This window comes from Acomys russatus, chromosome 17, assembly GCF_903995435.1.
Source record: "Acomys russatus chromosome 17, mAcoRus1.1, whole genome shotgun sequence".
NCBI lineage: Eukaryota > Metazoa > Chordata > Mammalia > Rodentia > Muridae > Acomys > Acomys russatus.
Window position 1 is genome coordinate 28,241,678 of NC_067153.1, and position 16,350 is coordinate 28,258,027.

General features: G+C 44.0%; 1 protein-coding gene across 17 annotated transcripts in view; it reads right to left on the reverse strand.

Moving 5' to 3' along the window:
• Positions 1-15,327, reverse strand: part of Col14a1 (collagen type XIV alpha 1 chain) — a 243,533-nt gene extending 228,206 nt beyond the window's left edge. For 15 of the 17 annotated variants that reach the window (XM_051159655.1, XM_051159656.1, XM_051159661.1 and 12 more), the window contains exon 1: positions 15,084-15,326. The gene's annotated coding sequence lies outside the window, so the exon portion shown is untranslated. Of the gene's footprint in view, positions 1-15,083 lie in introns of all 17 variants that reach the window. The other 2 variants (XM_051159672.1, XM_051159671.1) reach the window with 1 other exon arrangement.
• Between the last annotated feature and the right edge of the window lie 1,023 nt (positions 15,328-16,350).

Genomic DNA, 16,350 nt, shown 5'->3' on the forward strand with positions numbered 1-16,350 from the left:
GCACTCACATAAGGGCTAAGAGAGTATGACAGCAGCCATTAACCCCATCTTGTGGAGAAGGAGAGACAATGGAAGCCCAAAGTGAAGCTGAATAGCTCAAGTAGCCAAACCAACAAGACCTTGTCCAAGTGAGAGACCCTACTTCAAAATGCAAAGTAGAGGGTGGTCAAGAAAAATGCCTGCCACCAATCTTAGACCAACGCACACACACACACACACACACACACACACACACACACACACACACACACACCGGCTTCCTAGAATGAGTTTGGTAATGTTCCATCCATTTCTATTTTGTGGAGCAGTCTGAAGAGTATCAGTATTAGCTTTTCTTTGAAAGTCTGGTAAAATTCTATGCTGAAACCATCTGGCTCTGGCCTTTTTTTGGTTGGAAGACTTTTGATGACTGCTTCTATTTCTGGAGGAGACTATTTAAATAGGACTATTTAATTTGGTGCACTTAGGAGGCAGAGGCAAGCAGATCATTGTGAGTTTGAGGCCAGTCTGGTCTACAAAGTGAATTCAGGACAGCAATGGCTAAATAGAGTAACCTTGTCTCGAAAAACAAAAACAAACAAACAAACACACACACCAAAAAAAACTTCAAGTCTCTGAAGAAGAAAATTGAAGATAATAGCAGAAGATGAAAAGATCTCCCTTGTTCATGGATCAGGAGAATAACCATAATAAAAATGGCCATCTTACCAAAAGCAACTTACAGATTCAATGCAATCCTATCAAAATACCTACATGATTTTCTAAAGACCTTGAAAGACCAATTCTCAACTTCATATGAAAAAACAAAAAACCCAGAATAGCAAAAAAAAAAATCCTATATAATAAAATATCCTCAGGAGGATCTCCATCCCTGATCCCAAGCTGTACTATAGAGCAACAGTAATTAAAACAGCATGATACTGCCATAGAAATAGGCTGGTTGAGCAATGGAATTGAATCAAAGATCCAGAAATAAATTTATACACCTATGAACAGTTAATTTTTTTTACAAAGAAGTCAAATCCATACAATGGAAAAAGAATAGCATTTTCAACAAATGGTCCTGGTCTAACTGGATGTCTACATGTAGAAAATGAAAGTAGATCCATATTTATCACCATGTACAAAACTCAAGTCCAAGTGGATTAAAGGCCTCAACATAAAACCAGATACACTAAATCTGTTAGAAGAAAAAGTGAGGAAGACTCTTGAACTCATTGGAACAGGAGACAACTTCCTGAACAGAACACCAATAGCCAAAGCTCTAAGGTCAACAATTAATAAATGGGACCTCATGAAACTGAAAAACTTCTATAGGGCAAAGAACACTGTCAACATAACAAAGCAACAGCCTACATATTGGGAGAAGATCTTCATCAACCCTACATCTGACAAAGGGCTAATATCCAAAATATATAAAGAACTCAAGAAATTAAACACCACCAAACCAAATAACCCAATTAAGAAATGGGGTTCAAAGCTAAACTGAGAATTCTCAAGAGAGAAATATTGAATAGCTAAGAAACATTGAAAGAAATGCTCAACGACCATAGTCATCAGAGAAATGCAAATCAAAATGACTCTGAGATTCTATCTTACACCCATCAGAATAACTAAAATCAAAAATTCAAGTGACAACACATTCTGGTGAAGATGTGGAGAAAGGGGAACACTCTTCCATTGCTGCTGGGAGTGCAAACTTGTACAACCACTTTGGAAATCAACCTGGTGCTTTCTCAGAAAATTGGGAATAGGGCTATGTCAAGACCCAGCTATTCCACTCCTTGGCATATACTCAAAAGATGCTCCACCATACAATAAGGACATTTGCTCAGCTATGTTCATAGCAACCTTATTCATAATAGCCAGAATCTGGAAACAACCTAGATGTCCCTCAGTGGAATACTACTCAGCTATTAAAAACAAAAAAATCTTAAAATTTGCAGGCAAATAGATGGAACTAGAAATGGTCATCCTGAGTGAGATAACCCAGATCCAGAAAGACACACATAGCATATACTCACTTATAAGTGGATATTAGGCCAACATGGATGTCTTCTTAGAGTCTTCACTCAGTGGGGTATTGCATCAGATGCTGGGACAAGTTATTGGACCTCAGGTGAGAGGGGTATGGCATAATGGGGATATAGAAGGACCCAGAGGGTCCAGAAGCCCCACAAGAAGACCATCAAGGCTGGCAGATCTTGGTGAAGGAGTGCTGAACAAACTGTTGTACCAACCAAGGACAATGCATGCAGGAAACCTAGACCTCCTATTCAGATCTAGCCAATGGACAGCTCATTCTCCATGGTTGTGTAGAAAGTGGGGACTGCATCTGACATGAACTCTGGTGCCCCCTATTTTACCATTTCTCCTTGGTGGGAAGGCCTGGTGGCACTCAGAGCAAGGGGATGCAGGCTACCAGGAAGAGACCGGATAAGCTGTGATCATATGGTGGGGGAGGAGGTCCCTTTCTGTCACAGGTCTAGGGGAGGAGAATAGGGTGTAAAAGGGAGGGAGGGAGGGAGCAGGAAGATACAAGTGAGGGGATAAAACTCAGAATGTAATCTGAATAAATTATAAGAAAAAAAATTCTTTTACTTTTCTAGATATTGGCACTGGAAGACCTCTGGGTGACATTTTAACCCATACTTAGCAAATTCAGTATGTATAATAAACAATAAATAAGTACTGATTAATTATCAATGAGTGGTCAGGAATAATGCGTGTCTAGTTCAAAAGTGAGCATGTTGTACAACGTGCAATTGGCTTCAGGTAAACATCATCTACTAGATGTGCTATAAATTAGCAAGTATATACCAGATGTGAGCCTCAGGGCCAGACAATCCAGAGGAGAGCTCACTGTTTTCTTCTCCAGTAATATGTGGCTGCCCAGAGGTACTACTTTTTGCTAATTTATTCTGTGAGGTTAGCAGCATCCCCATGAGTTACTCCACTGTACAATAGCTATGAAAAATAAGCCTCAGAATGATGAGTTGGAGAAATAGCTGCACAGGTAAAGTGCTTGCCACACAAGCATAAGGGTCTGAGTTCCAGCCCCCAGAACCCACATAAGAAAGCCAAGCATGGACCTGGAGAGATGGCTCAGTGGTTAAGAGCATTGGCTGATTTTCAAAAGGTACTGAGTTCAATTCCCAGAAACCACATGGTAGCTCACAACCATCTATAATGGGATCCAACACCTTCTTCTGTCCCGCAGGCATACACACAGATAGAGCAGTCACATACATAAATAAATAAACATTTTAGAAAAAAAACAAAAAGAAAGGAAAGAAAGCCAAGGATGGTGGCATGCATTTTTATTCTCAGTGCAAGAGAGGCAGAGACAGGAGAATGCCTGGAGCTCAGTGGCCAATGAGAGACCTCATCTCAAACAAAAATAAAGATAGATGGCTCCTAATGCCCCAGATTGACCTCAAATCTCCATACTCATTCCCTCTTTTTTTTAAGATTATTTTTTATTATTATGTATACAGTGTTCTGCCTGCATATACACCTGTAGGCCAGAAAAGGGGATCAGATCACATTACAGATGGTTGTAAACCACCATGTGGTTGCTGCGACTTGAACTCAGGACCTTTGGAAGAACAGGCAGTGCTCTTCCAAAGCCTGCTCTCCAGGCTTTGGAAATGAGCCATCTCTCCAGCCTGCTCATTCACTCTTGAGCATATATTCACTCATACAAATAGGTACACACACACACACACACACACACACACACACACACACACACATATTCAGCTGCCTCAGCACTCTTAAGCTAGATGTGTAAATTTTGTGGATGAAGCCAGAGCCATTCCAGTAGCACAGCAAACTAGTGACAGCTACTTGACACAAGAATGTTCATCATCTGGCTTTTGTCTCCCTTCTCATCCTGCTACTAAGGACTGACAGACAGAACTCCACCAAAGACATGGAGCTTATTTTAATCAAAAGCAGTGTTTATCCTCAGCATGGGGCTAGCTTCACTCTCACCTTAGATAGCCCTACTCAGGAAGCCTTCCCCGTCCTCCCTCTGAGAGCCAGATGGCTTTCTCCTAGTGCCCACGATGCAAGCCTGCTAGCTATTATTTCCCATTCTATGTGTTTATTGTTGCACTGTAGTCATTGTTGTCAATTGCATTTGACACAATTGCGTGTTGCACTTTCAGAAATGCATTGTGAAATACTGTATTTTGAATATTTAGCACAGGGCCAATACAGGGCAAGACACTAGGTGGGAGAAGAAGACAGACAATCAAGTTCATTTTTTTTAACCTCAATTCAGTGTGCTCCTCTCCACAAAAGCAACAATAGAAAGGCAGGGCACATCTTTAATAAAGGGTGTCATGACTGCCCACACAGAACTGTCCGGAGCCATACCAATGGACTTAGCAGAGGCTGGCCTCCCTCTAGAATAATGCTCATGGACAGCTCAACTCAATTCTGGGGGGAAAGAATCTGGTACAACTCCTTAAACATTTAAAGTTAGGGACATCTGCCAGGTTGACCTCTGATCTCCATGCTCATTCCCTCCTGAGCAAATACTAACTCATACAAACGTGTACACACACACACACACACACACACACACACACACACACACATTCAACTGCCTCAGAACTCTTAAGCTAGATGTGAAGATTTTGAGGTCAAAGCCTCAATGCAACATGGCAATTGATTTAGAACCAGGCATAGCAGCTCATGACTGTAATCTCAGCACATGGGAAGCTGAGACAAGAGGGCCACTGTGAGTTCAAGGCTAGTAATAGGCAGCAGCACCCATTGGGTTACATAGTAAAATCCTGTCTTAAAAGGAAGCAGGGGAGGACTTCAAGATGGCAGCGAGCAGCGTGGACTGTGTTTAGAAGCTCCAGTAAACAATTCAGGGAATTGCACAGAATTCTTAACCAGGAACACCAAGCTACCTACCCCACTATAGCTGGAATACTCCACAGTTTGAAAGGATCAAAATACAGAAAACCTGCATACCCTTGAACACAGGAGGAGTGTGGATATTCTCAGACCATAGCGGTAGCAGTGAGGCAGCTGAGGTTGGGAGCTGGAAACCCTCCAGCAGAGGCGAGTGGCATGGTTACTGGTGAGAATTGCTATGGGACAGGAGACTCAGTGCAAGATTTGGGCCCCGAGACCCTAGCTGAGCTCAGTGTGCGGTTTGGGCCCAGAAATCCTACCTGAACTCGGTGCTCAGTTTGGGCCCCAGAACCCAAGCTCAACTTACCTGACAGTTTGGGCCCTGAGACCCAAACTGGAATCGGTGCATGGTTTGGCCCCTGAGACACTAGCTGAGCTCAGTTGCAGTTCGGGCCGTGAGACCCTAGCTGAGCTCAACGTGCAGTCTGAGCCCTGAGACACAAACTGGACTCTGCATGCAGTTTGGATCCTGAGACCCTAGCTGAGCTTGGCATGCAGTTTGGGTCCTGGGACTCTAGCTGAACTTGGCAGGCAGTTTGGGCCCAGAGACCCTGACTGAGCTCAGTGCGTGGTTTGGGCCCTGAAACCGAAACTGGGCTCGGCGCACAGTTTGGGCCCTGAGACCCTAGCTGAGCTTGGCATACAGTTTGGGTCCTGAAACCCAAACTGGACTTGGTGTACGGTTTGGACCCACAGACCCTGGTTGGACTCAACGCTAACTGGACTAAGTGCATGGATTGGGCCCCAAGACCCGTTTGGGTCAAGATATGTGAACTGGACTCAATGTTCAGGTTGGGTCCATAGAAGCTAACTGGACTCAGTGTGTATGCAATTTAGGCTCCGTGACAATAACATGGACTCTACAAGCAGTCTGGGTCCCAAAACACTACTGGGACCCACAGACCAGTGGAGCATCAGAGCTCCGGGACTAAGGAAATCTCGGGGAGACAGAGAGTAGAGTGGCCATCAGACCCCCTCCACATGATCTGCGTCAGTCCCTGGAGAGCTCCGGTACCACGAGAGGGGACCCAGAAGGCTGTGGACACTTTGGCCTGACCCAGCATGGATTCTAAGACCCAGGATGATTCTCAGACCCACAGTACAGGGGAGCTGGGAGATCACTGCCTGTGAGAGTCCCAAACTACGGGGCTGGCCTCTTGCCATCCAGACCAGTGAAGCATCAGAGCTTCCAGCTTAGGGAAATCATGAGAAAACAGGTGAATCTATTGCCAGACTCCCTCCACCCAACTCCAGAAGCTACCTCCCAAAACCATGGATGGCAACATGACTAAAGGACAGCATAAAGTAATACACACACACACAAAAAGAAACAAAACAAACAAACAAAAAAACCCAATGTGGTGTCTCCAGATCCCAGCTATCCCAAAGAAAGCAACCCAAGGAACTAAACACAATGGAAATACAAGAAAATGGCCTCAAATTCTTAGTAATGAGGATGATAATGGATGGAACAAATAAAATTCATAATCAAATGCAGGAAGACGCAGCCAAACAGGTAGAAGATACAAAAGGGCCAAATAACATTTAAAGGCAAACCTATCAGAATTACACCCGACTTCTCAGCAGAGACCATAAAAGCCAGAAGGGCCTGAACAGAGGTCCTGCAAACCCTAAGAGACCACAGATGCCAGGCCAGACTACTTTATCCAGTGAAACTATCAATAACCATTGACAGAGAAAACAAAATATTCCATGACAAAAACAAATTCAAACAGTACCTATCCACAAATCTGGCTTTACAGAAGGTACTAGAAGGAAAACTCCACCCCAAAGGGATAAGCTACAACTAAAACTACACAGGAAATAGATAACTACATCATTGCAATAACACAACCACACAAATGCTCTACTGGAACCAACATCAAAATTAAGACTTTTAACAGTCACTAGTCATTAATATCTCTGAACATCAATGGTCTCAATTCTCCAATAAAAAGACACAGACTAACTGAATGGGTACATAAACAAGATCCAACATTCTTCTGCATTCAAGAAACACATCTCACCCATAATGATAGACATTACCTCAGGGTAAAAGACTGGAAAAAATGTTCCAAGCAAATGGTCACAAGAAGCAAGCAGGCGTAGCCATTTTAATATCTAACAAAATAGGCTTTAAACCAAAATTAATCAAAAGGGACGAGGAAGGACATTTCATACTCATCAAAGATGACATCACAATTCTGAACATCTATGCTCCCAATACAAAAGCATGATCTATTAACAAAGTTTAAACCACACATCAGTCCCCACACAATAATAGTGGGAGACCTCAACACCTCGTTCTCACTGAAGGATAGGTCAGTGAAACAGAAACTAAGCTGAGAAATAACATCATTAACCAATGTCATGAATCAAATGAATCTAACAGATATCTACAGAACTTTTCACCCAAACAAAAAGGAATATACCTTCTTCTCTGCACCCGATGGAACCTTCTCCAAAATTGATCACATAGTAGGTCATAAAGCAAGCCTCAACAGATACAAGAGGATTGAAATAACACCTTGTGTTATATCAGATCAGCATGGTCTTAGGCTGCACTTCAACAACAAAATAAATAACAAAAAGCCTACACACATATGGAAACTAAACAACTCTCTAATTAATGACACCGGGGTCAGGGAAGAAGTAAAGAAAGAAATTGAAAACTTCCTGAAATTCAATGAAAATGAAGGAACAACATACCCAAATTTGTGGGATACATTGAAAGCAGTGCTAAGAGGAAAATTCATAGCACTAAGTGCCTTTAAAAAGACATTGGAAACATCGCACATAAGCATCTTAACGACACAACTGGAAGCCCTAGAAAAAGAAGAAGCAGAAACACCCAAGAGGAGTAGACGTTTGGAAATAATCAAACTCGGTGCTGAAATTAACAAATTAGAAACTAAGAAAACAGTCCAAAGAATCAACAAAATCAAGAGCTGGTTCTTTGAGAAAATCAACAAGATAGACAGACCGTTAGCCAAACTAACTAAAAGGCAGAGAGACAGTATTGAAATCAATAAAATCAGAAATGAAAAGGGAGACATAACAACAGACACTGAAGAAATACAAAGAATCGTAAGATCCTACTTTGAAGGCATATATGCCACAAAATTTGAAAATCTAAGGGAAATGGACGATTTTCTTGATCAACTTCACTTGCCAAAGTTGAGTGAAGAACAGATAAACAAGCTAAATAGTCCCATTTCCCCTACAGAAATAGAAGCAACCGTTGATAGTCTCCCAACCAAAAAAAGCCCAGGGCCAGATGGTTTCAGTGCAGAATTCTACCAGACCTTCAAGGGCAAGCTAATACCGATACTCTTCAAGCCACTCCAAAAGATAGAAATGGATAGAACATTACCAAATTTATTCTATCAGGCTCTAGTCACATTGATACCTAAACCTCACAAAGACCCAACAAAGAAAGAGAATTTCAGACCAATTTCTCTTATGAACATTGATGCAAAAATACTCAAGAAAATACTTCCAAAACGAATCCAAGAACACATCAAAGCTATAATTCACCATGACCAGGTAGGCTTCATTCCAGGCATGCAGGGATGGTTTAATATACGGAAATCCATCAATGTAAACAAACTGAAAGTAAAAAAATCACATGATCATCTCCTTAGATGCAGAGAAAGCATTTGAAAAAATCCAACACCCATTCATGTTTAAAGTTTTTGAGAGATCAGGGATACAAGGCACATACCTCAACATAAATAAGGCTATATACAGCAAGCCAATAGCCAAAATCAAATTAAATGGAGAGATGCTCAAGGAAATTTCTCTAAAATCGGGAACAAGGCAAGGCTGCCCACACTCTCCATATCTCTTCAATATAGTACTGCAAGTTTTAGCCAAAGCAATAAGACAACAAAAGGAGATCAAGGGGATCCAAATGGGAAAGGAGGAAGTCAAATTATCCCTATTTGTAGATGATATGATACTGTATATAAGTGACCCCCAAAATTCCACCAGAGAACTATTACAGCTGATAAATACCTTCAGCAAATTGGCTGGATACAAAATTAGCTCAAAAAAGCCAGTAGTCTTCCTATATACAAATGACAGGCATACAGAGGAAGAAATTAGGAAAACTATACTCTTCACATTAGCCACAAGCAATATAAAATATCTAGGAGTTACTCTAACCAACCAAGTGAAGGACTTGTTTGAAAAAAATTTCAAAACACTGAAGAAAGAGATTGACGATGACATCAGAAGATGAAAGGATCTCCCTTGTGCGTGGATCAGGAGAATGAACATAGTAAAAATGGCCATTTTACCAAAAGCAATTTACAGATTCAATGCAATCCCTATCAAAATACCTACACGATTTTTTAAAAACATAGAAAGCTCAATTCTCAACTTCATATGGAAAAAAAAGCCAAAAACAAAAAATTCATAATAGCTAAAACAATCTTGTACAATAAAAGGTGCTCTGGAGGAATCTCCATACCTGATCTCAAGCTGTACTATAAAGCAACAGTAATTAAAACAGCATGGAACTGGCATAGCAATAGGCTGGCTGATCAATCGAATCGAACCGAAGACTCAGAAATGAATCCACACACATATGGTCACTTGATTTTTGACAAAGATGCCAAATCTATTCAATGGAAAAAGGATAGCATCTTCAATAAATGGTGCTAGTCTAACTGGATATCTATGTGTAAAAAAAAAAAAACGCAATTAGACCTATATTTGTCTCCATGAACAAAACTCAAGTCCAAGTAGATCAAAGACCCTACATAAAACCAGAGACACTAAATCAGTTAGAAGAAAAAGGGGAGAAGAGCTTGGAACACATTGGCACAGGAGACAACTTCCTGAACAGAACACCAACAGCCCAGGCCTTAATGTCAACACTTAATAAATGGGACCTCATGAGGCTGAGAAGCTTCTGTAAGGCAGGAGACACTGTCAAGAGTACAAAGCAACAGTCTACAGACTGGGAAAAGATCTTCACCAACCCTACATCTGACAAAGGTCTAATAATATAAAGAACTCAAGAAATTAAACACCACCAAACCAAATAACCCAATTGAGAAATGGGGCTCAGAACTAAACAGAGAATTCTCAACTGAGGAATATCGAATGTCTGAGAAACACTTAAAGAAATGCTCAACCTCCTTAGTCATCAGGGAAATGCAAATCAAAACAACTCTGAGATTCCATCTTACACCCATCAGAATGGCTAAGATCAAAAATTCAAACAACACCACAAGCTGGTGAGGATGTGGAGAAAGAGGAACACTCCTCCATTGCTGGTGGGAATGCAAACTAGTACAACCACTTTGGAAATCTATCTGGTGCTATCTCAGAAAACTGGGAATAGGGCTTCCTCAAGACCCAGCTATTTCACTCCTTGGAATATACCCAGAAGATGCTCCAGCACACAACAAGGACATATGCTCAGCCATGTTCATAGTGGCCTTATTCATAATAGCCAGATCATGGAAACAGCCTATGAGTCCCTCAGTAGAATGGATAAAGAAATTGTGGTACATTTACACTATGGAATACTAGTCAGCTATTAAAACAAGGAATTTCCAAAATTTGTGGACAAATGGATTGAACTAGAAATTATCATAATGAATGAGCTAACCCAGAATCAGAAAGAGTCAAATGATGTATACTCACTTATATCTGGACACTAGCCCAAGGAGCATGTTCCATGGAAGTCTTCACTTACCAGGAAAGTGGGACAGAGGGGAGGACATCCTACTGGGACTCTAGGTGAGAGAAGCATGGGAGAACAAGGAAATAGAAGGATTCAGAGCATCCTAGAAACCCACAAGAACATTATGATGGGAAGATCTGGGTCCAGGGGTCCCACTCAAACTATGACACCAGCCAAGGACAATACATGCAGTAAACTTCAAAACCCTACCCAGATCTAGCCAATGGACAGGATATTCTCCACAGTTGAGTGGAGAGTGGGGACTGACTTTCCCACAAACTCTGGTGCTCCATATTTGACCACGTCCCCTGGATGAGGAGGCCTGGTGGCACTCAGAGGAAGGATAGCAGGCTACCAAGAAGAGACTTGATACCCTATGAGCATATACAGGGGGAGAAGGTCCCTTTCAGTCACAGTCATAGGGGAGGAGAGTAGGGAGAAAGTGAGAGGGAGGGAGGAATGAGAGGATACAAGGGATGGTATAATAATTTAGATGTAACATGAATAAATTAATAAAATATATTAAATAAGAAAGGGAAGCAGGTGCGTCACAGATAAAAGCCTGATTGCCTAAGTTCGAACCCACTCTGACCTCCACCTGGGTACATGGCATATGTACACCCACACACCAATAAAGAAAAGATAGGGGGCTGGAGAGATGGCTCAGAGTTAAGAGCACTATCTGCTCTTCCAAAGGTCCTGAGTTCAATTCCCAGCAACCACATGGTGGCTCACATCCATCTATACCGTGATCTGATGTCCTCTTCTGGCATGCAGGTGTGCAAACAGGAAGAATACTGTATACATAATGAATAAATCCTTTTTTTTTTTTAAAGGAAAAGAAAAGAAAAAAAAAGATAGGAGGGAGAGAGGGGAAGGATTTCAGGAGTGCTACAGATTTAAATTTTGCAACCTTGGAGGAATTTGGGTCTCTGAGCTCCATACTTTGGACTCTCGGCTCTCCTAATGCCCTACAGATGTTCCTTTCTAGTCACAATTCCCACAAAATAATAGAGCCAAAAAAAGAAAGCTATAGAACTTTCTAAGAGGAAAAAAAGAAGAGAATGAAGGGGGAGAAAAAAAGAAACCACTTTGGTCAACTCTTTGACATCAGCTTGGTTCCCCAGCAGCCCCTAGGCGCCCCTGCCTCCCATCCTCTGTCTGGTGCAGCTACCGGAGCACATGGCCTCAGCTTACAGCATCCACTCCAGGTGTGGGTGCATACCCTGATGCCCTCCACACACCCACCAGAGAAAGTTCCAAAGTGATATAGGTCGAGATCCACCAGGTTTTTCTTAATCATCTCCCTGTCACTTGCTAGATTGGTGACCCCAAGGGAGAAGCTGTTCTTCCCTGGAGCTCAGGGGCTTTATCCCTAGAAGAGCTATAGCATTTATGTCCCACAGTAATAGAAAGATGGTATAGGTTTTTTGGGGGGTTTTTGTTTTGTTTTGTTTTGTTTTTTACAGAGAGAAGAATAAATACTTGGAGTGTGCAGTTTGGGTTATAAATGGCATCCAAAGGACCAATATACTAAAGGCCTGACCATCTGGGAAGTGGTGGAAAATACGAAGGGACTACAGACAAGCTTTCCCAGGGAGCTTCCCTTCCCCTCCTCTCCTTTCCCTCTCTTGTTCACAATATAAATGATTTTGCTCTGCTATGTGCTTCAACTTGATGTACTGACCTGCCGCAGGCCCAGAACACCAGAGACAACTCATCACGGGCAAGACCTCCTCAACTCTGAGCCAAGCACATCTTTTCTCGTTATAATTATTTCAAGTGTTTTGTTTTAGTGGCAGAACACTGGGTAATACAGCATCTCACACACACATACAGAGAGAGACAGAGAGACAGAGAGAGACAGAGACAGAGACAGAGAGACAGAGACAAAGACAGAGACAGAGGCAGAGACAGAGACAGAGGCAGAGACAGAGGCAGAGACAAAGACAGAGGCAGAGACAGAGACAGAGACAGAGACAGAGACAGAGGCAGAGACAGAGACAGAGGCAGAGGCAGAGACAGAGACAGAGACAGAGACAGAGACAGAGACAGAGACAGAGGCAGAGGCAGAGACAGAGACAGATCGTTATTCCCGTGAGAACAGGATGCAGCCTACACTCAAAGCTTAATATATAGAAGAGCAAATGGACCCCTGCCTCTCTTCATTTACTTAGGAGTGAAAGGGAATGTTTGCTTCCCTGACATCCATCACTATCACAGACATATTTTCTGAGAAAAAGTAAACTGTTGTCGCTTCCCTTTAAACCTGCTTCCTGTCCGCCGCCTCCCTCCCCCCTCCAGTGCCAGTCCCTCCAAGCCATCATCTAGTGTCTCCTGCACCAGTGCTACAGTCCCAGATAATGCTTTAGCTCACCAGTGCTCCAATAGCACAGCCCCAGCACGCCGCAATTCAAGGTGACTTAAAGAAATTGCCAGTTATGCTTTCTGCGGGGCCAGGAAAACAGCAGTCATTTGGCTGAATTTAATTGAGAGTGACTGCAAAGCTGAAGTCACATCTCTGCAGAGGATGTCAACTGCACCCAGGCCAAAAGCAAAGAAAAAAGAAAATCTTTGCGTTTTAGTAGGTGACAGTGGCAAGCAAGATCTAAAGGGAACGTGCCCTGTGGGGTCCTTCTAGTAAGCCAGGGCCTTCCCAGACTTGCACTTTAGTCACCCTAGTTTTCTCAGCCTGCCCTGGATAGGTCTGAAAAGCGTGGAAGGCTAAAGACCTCTCTGGACACTTCAGCTGGACTGTTAGAGCACCAGGATCAGGGCCAAGGAGCACCTCCCATCCATCCTGAAGCCTGGGAGCTATCCAAAACTGCTCCAGGAACACTGACAGGTTCCAAGGAACCCTGCCCAGTGAATTAATTATGAAAAGGCCTCGCAAGGGTGGCTCCTGTCCTTTTGAAGGGACCTGCAGGAGGTCAGGGCTGCAGTGGAGGTTCAGGAAGATCCTGGTTCATGGCCCCTCAGGCAGAAGGAGGGGGTAGCCGGTGTTTATTAAAAGACTAAAAAGATGCCCTACGTACTATGGTGAAACCTAAAGGTATCTTAGTAGATGAAAAAAAGAAATCGCAAAGGGACATACGCAGTATAGTTGCATTTATATTAAATCCATGGAGACTGGGTGACAGACTAGAAAGAATTGGTGAAAGTTACTATTCATAAACTAGGTTTTCTCTTGAAAATATTAAAAACATTCTATTTCTTTTCAGAATTTTTAAAAACATGTGTATGTGGTATGTGTGTGGTGGTGGTGGTGTGTGTGTGTGTGTGTGTGTATACATGGTAGTGATGGTGGTGTGGTGGTGGTGTGGTGGTGGTGGTGTGTGTGTGTGTGTGTGTGTGTGTGTGTGTGTGTGTGTGTGTGTGTGTAAGTGTCCACGGAGACCAGAAGAGGCTGTCAGATCCCCTGGAGCTGAAGTTACAGGTGATGGTGAGCTGCCAAATGTCCATGCTGGTTGCCAAACTCAGACCCTCTCTAGAAGAGGTGCCTTGTCTCCAGGTGCCTAAAACAATTCTTAATTTGTGATGTTGACTGCACATTCTAAATATACTAAAAGCCTCTTAATTATACGCTCTAAATGTGTGGGTTGTATCTTGGACCTAGGCGAAGCAACGCTGAGCTCTGCAGCACAAGACTAGCTTCGAACCAAGCACCCAAGAACTCAACACCAAGTTAGCATAATAACTCACAAACCCTCTAGTGAGTCACATGGTTCCCCTGGACGGACACCTAACCTAGCTAGCCCTGCCCCTGCCCTGTGCACACTGTATGATAAAGTCCACCTTTTGCAGAAGCCTCGGATGCGCAGAAGCTGAATGCAAGGGGACTTAAAGCAGACAGAAGTTCGCAAAAATAAAAGAAAATTAAGCAAAGAAGGTTCCTGCAACACCTCACGGAGGAGAGTGGTAGCACTCTGCTGTCTACGAGCGCTGCCTGGCTGCTGCTGTTTCTGTGTAGAGCCTGGTCCACGGATGCCTGAGTGTGTGTGCGTGAATTGCCTCCATGGACCGTTCTCCCAATCCACCACCGAACAGAACTAAACAACGCTGTGCTCTAAGCATATGCAGCACTTCCAAACAAATCCCTAAGGCTTTCCCAAATGAACGTGCTGGAGCCACCACTGTAGAGCACCCAAATGCAGCTAGTCCTTGCCTGGTGCCCACTGCACACAGACACCGTGGTGGGAAATCCCCAGAGAGAAACGGGGGAGGGGGGCTCCTTCGCTGTCCGCACACTAGTCATTTCAGGGCCTGCAATCTCTCTGCCGTCCTATCTGACTCCTGAGGTCCCCACGGTCATCCCTCAGGCACAAGTGCAGCGGATGGTCCTGGAAATCTCTTTCGTCTGCAGGTGGCTCACTCCCTCTGCGGGTTTTCTTCACCTATACACTACGTACGCAAAGCCGAGCGGAAGAAGAGTGGAGAAAGACAAACTGACCTGTGCAGGGCAACGTTCCAGCCCAGATTGGGGACCTCTTGGCGCCTAGGGAAGGTTCGCCGGCGGTTGGTTCTTAGCCGACCACTGCCCTGGCTCCCTTCCTTCCGAGTACCCTTTCCTAATTAGCTTTTCTTTCCTGTCACCCACCGGGTCCTCTCCTTGTCCTTCTCCCGCCGCTGCCTCCCTTACAGAGCTTCCCCCCGCCTCTCACCCAGGATCAGATAAGAGGAAAGAAATTGCTGCGCGAGCCAATTATAAACCCAAAGGTGGCGTAGGGGGCGGGAGGTGGGGACACAGACCCCCACTTTCCCTCCTCCTCCTCTACAACGTCCCCGCCCCACTCGAGTTGCAGAGAAGCCCGCTCCACGCCTCCCAAGTCCCCCCACCCGCCCCCAAGGCCTGGCAGCCGACCCAGGTGCGCGTGGCAGCCGGATGCAGAGCGCAGATGACCTCCTGCTTGGTCCCCCGCACTAAACAGTGCCCTGTGCCCCCAGACCTTAATTAACCGGAGCCCCGGGTGGCTTTGGGAGATCTCTGGCATTCCTGATTTCATTCCAGGCTCCCTCCCCAAAGATGAGCCTTGCCTTCCCTCAAAGGGTCTCCTCTCCCTTGCTCTTGAAGTCCTAGGGACTAGCCCAGCAAGTCGCCACGGGTAGACTTTTATGTCCAGGGGCATCAAATGAACGAATATTAAATTGGAGGGTATTCTTGGTCATAAAATCAAAATATGAGCAGTTTTGTGCCGTTGGACCTGCAGATTTCCTTTCCTCACCCTCAGGGATTATGGTCAGTAGATCTGAGCGTATCCTAGGGACCACCCTTTGAGAAGTCCTGCCTTAGGACAAGAAGAAGAGACACTCCAGAGCCCTGGGTGGCTGGGGACCTGAGCCTTCTGGGCGCTCTTTTAAAAGTCATCTTCCCATTTTTCTGTCAAGCGAGCAAAAGCCTAGGCGTCCCACTTCACACTAGAAGTTGTTATAGGCTCAAATGGAGAGCGGAGGTTGTTTACAGGACGACCATTTAGCAAGACCTTACTTTGTGAGAAAATACCAAAATGAGTGTGATTTCATCACTTGCAAGCGCAGGCAGTAGAACAAAGCAAAGGGTACTCATTAAGTTCCCGAACCTGCCTCCAAAATGCCCTTTTTGAAAGCACAGGCAGGGATGCGCAGCACCTTTTTCAAGGTGGTTTCCTACACAGTTCAACCTTCCAAGCTGTTAGCCACCTATGCTTTCTTCAAAATTGCTTGCTGTTTGCCTCACTGCC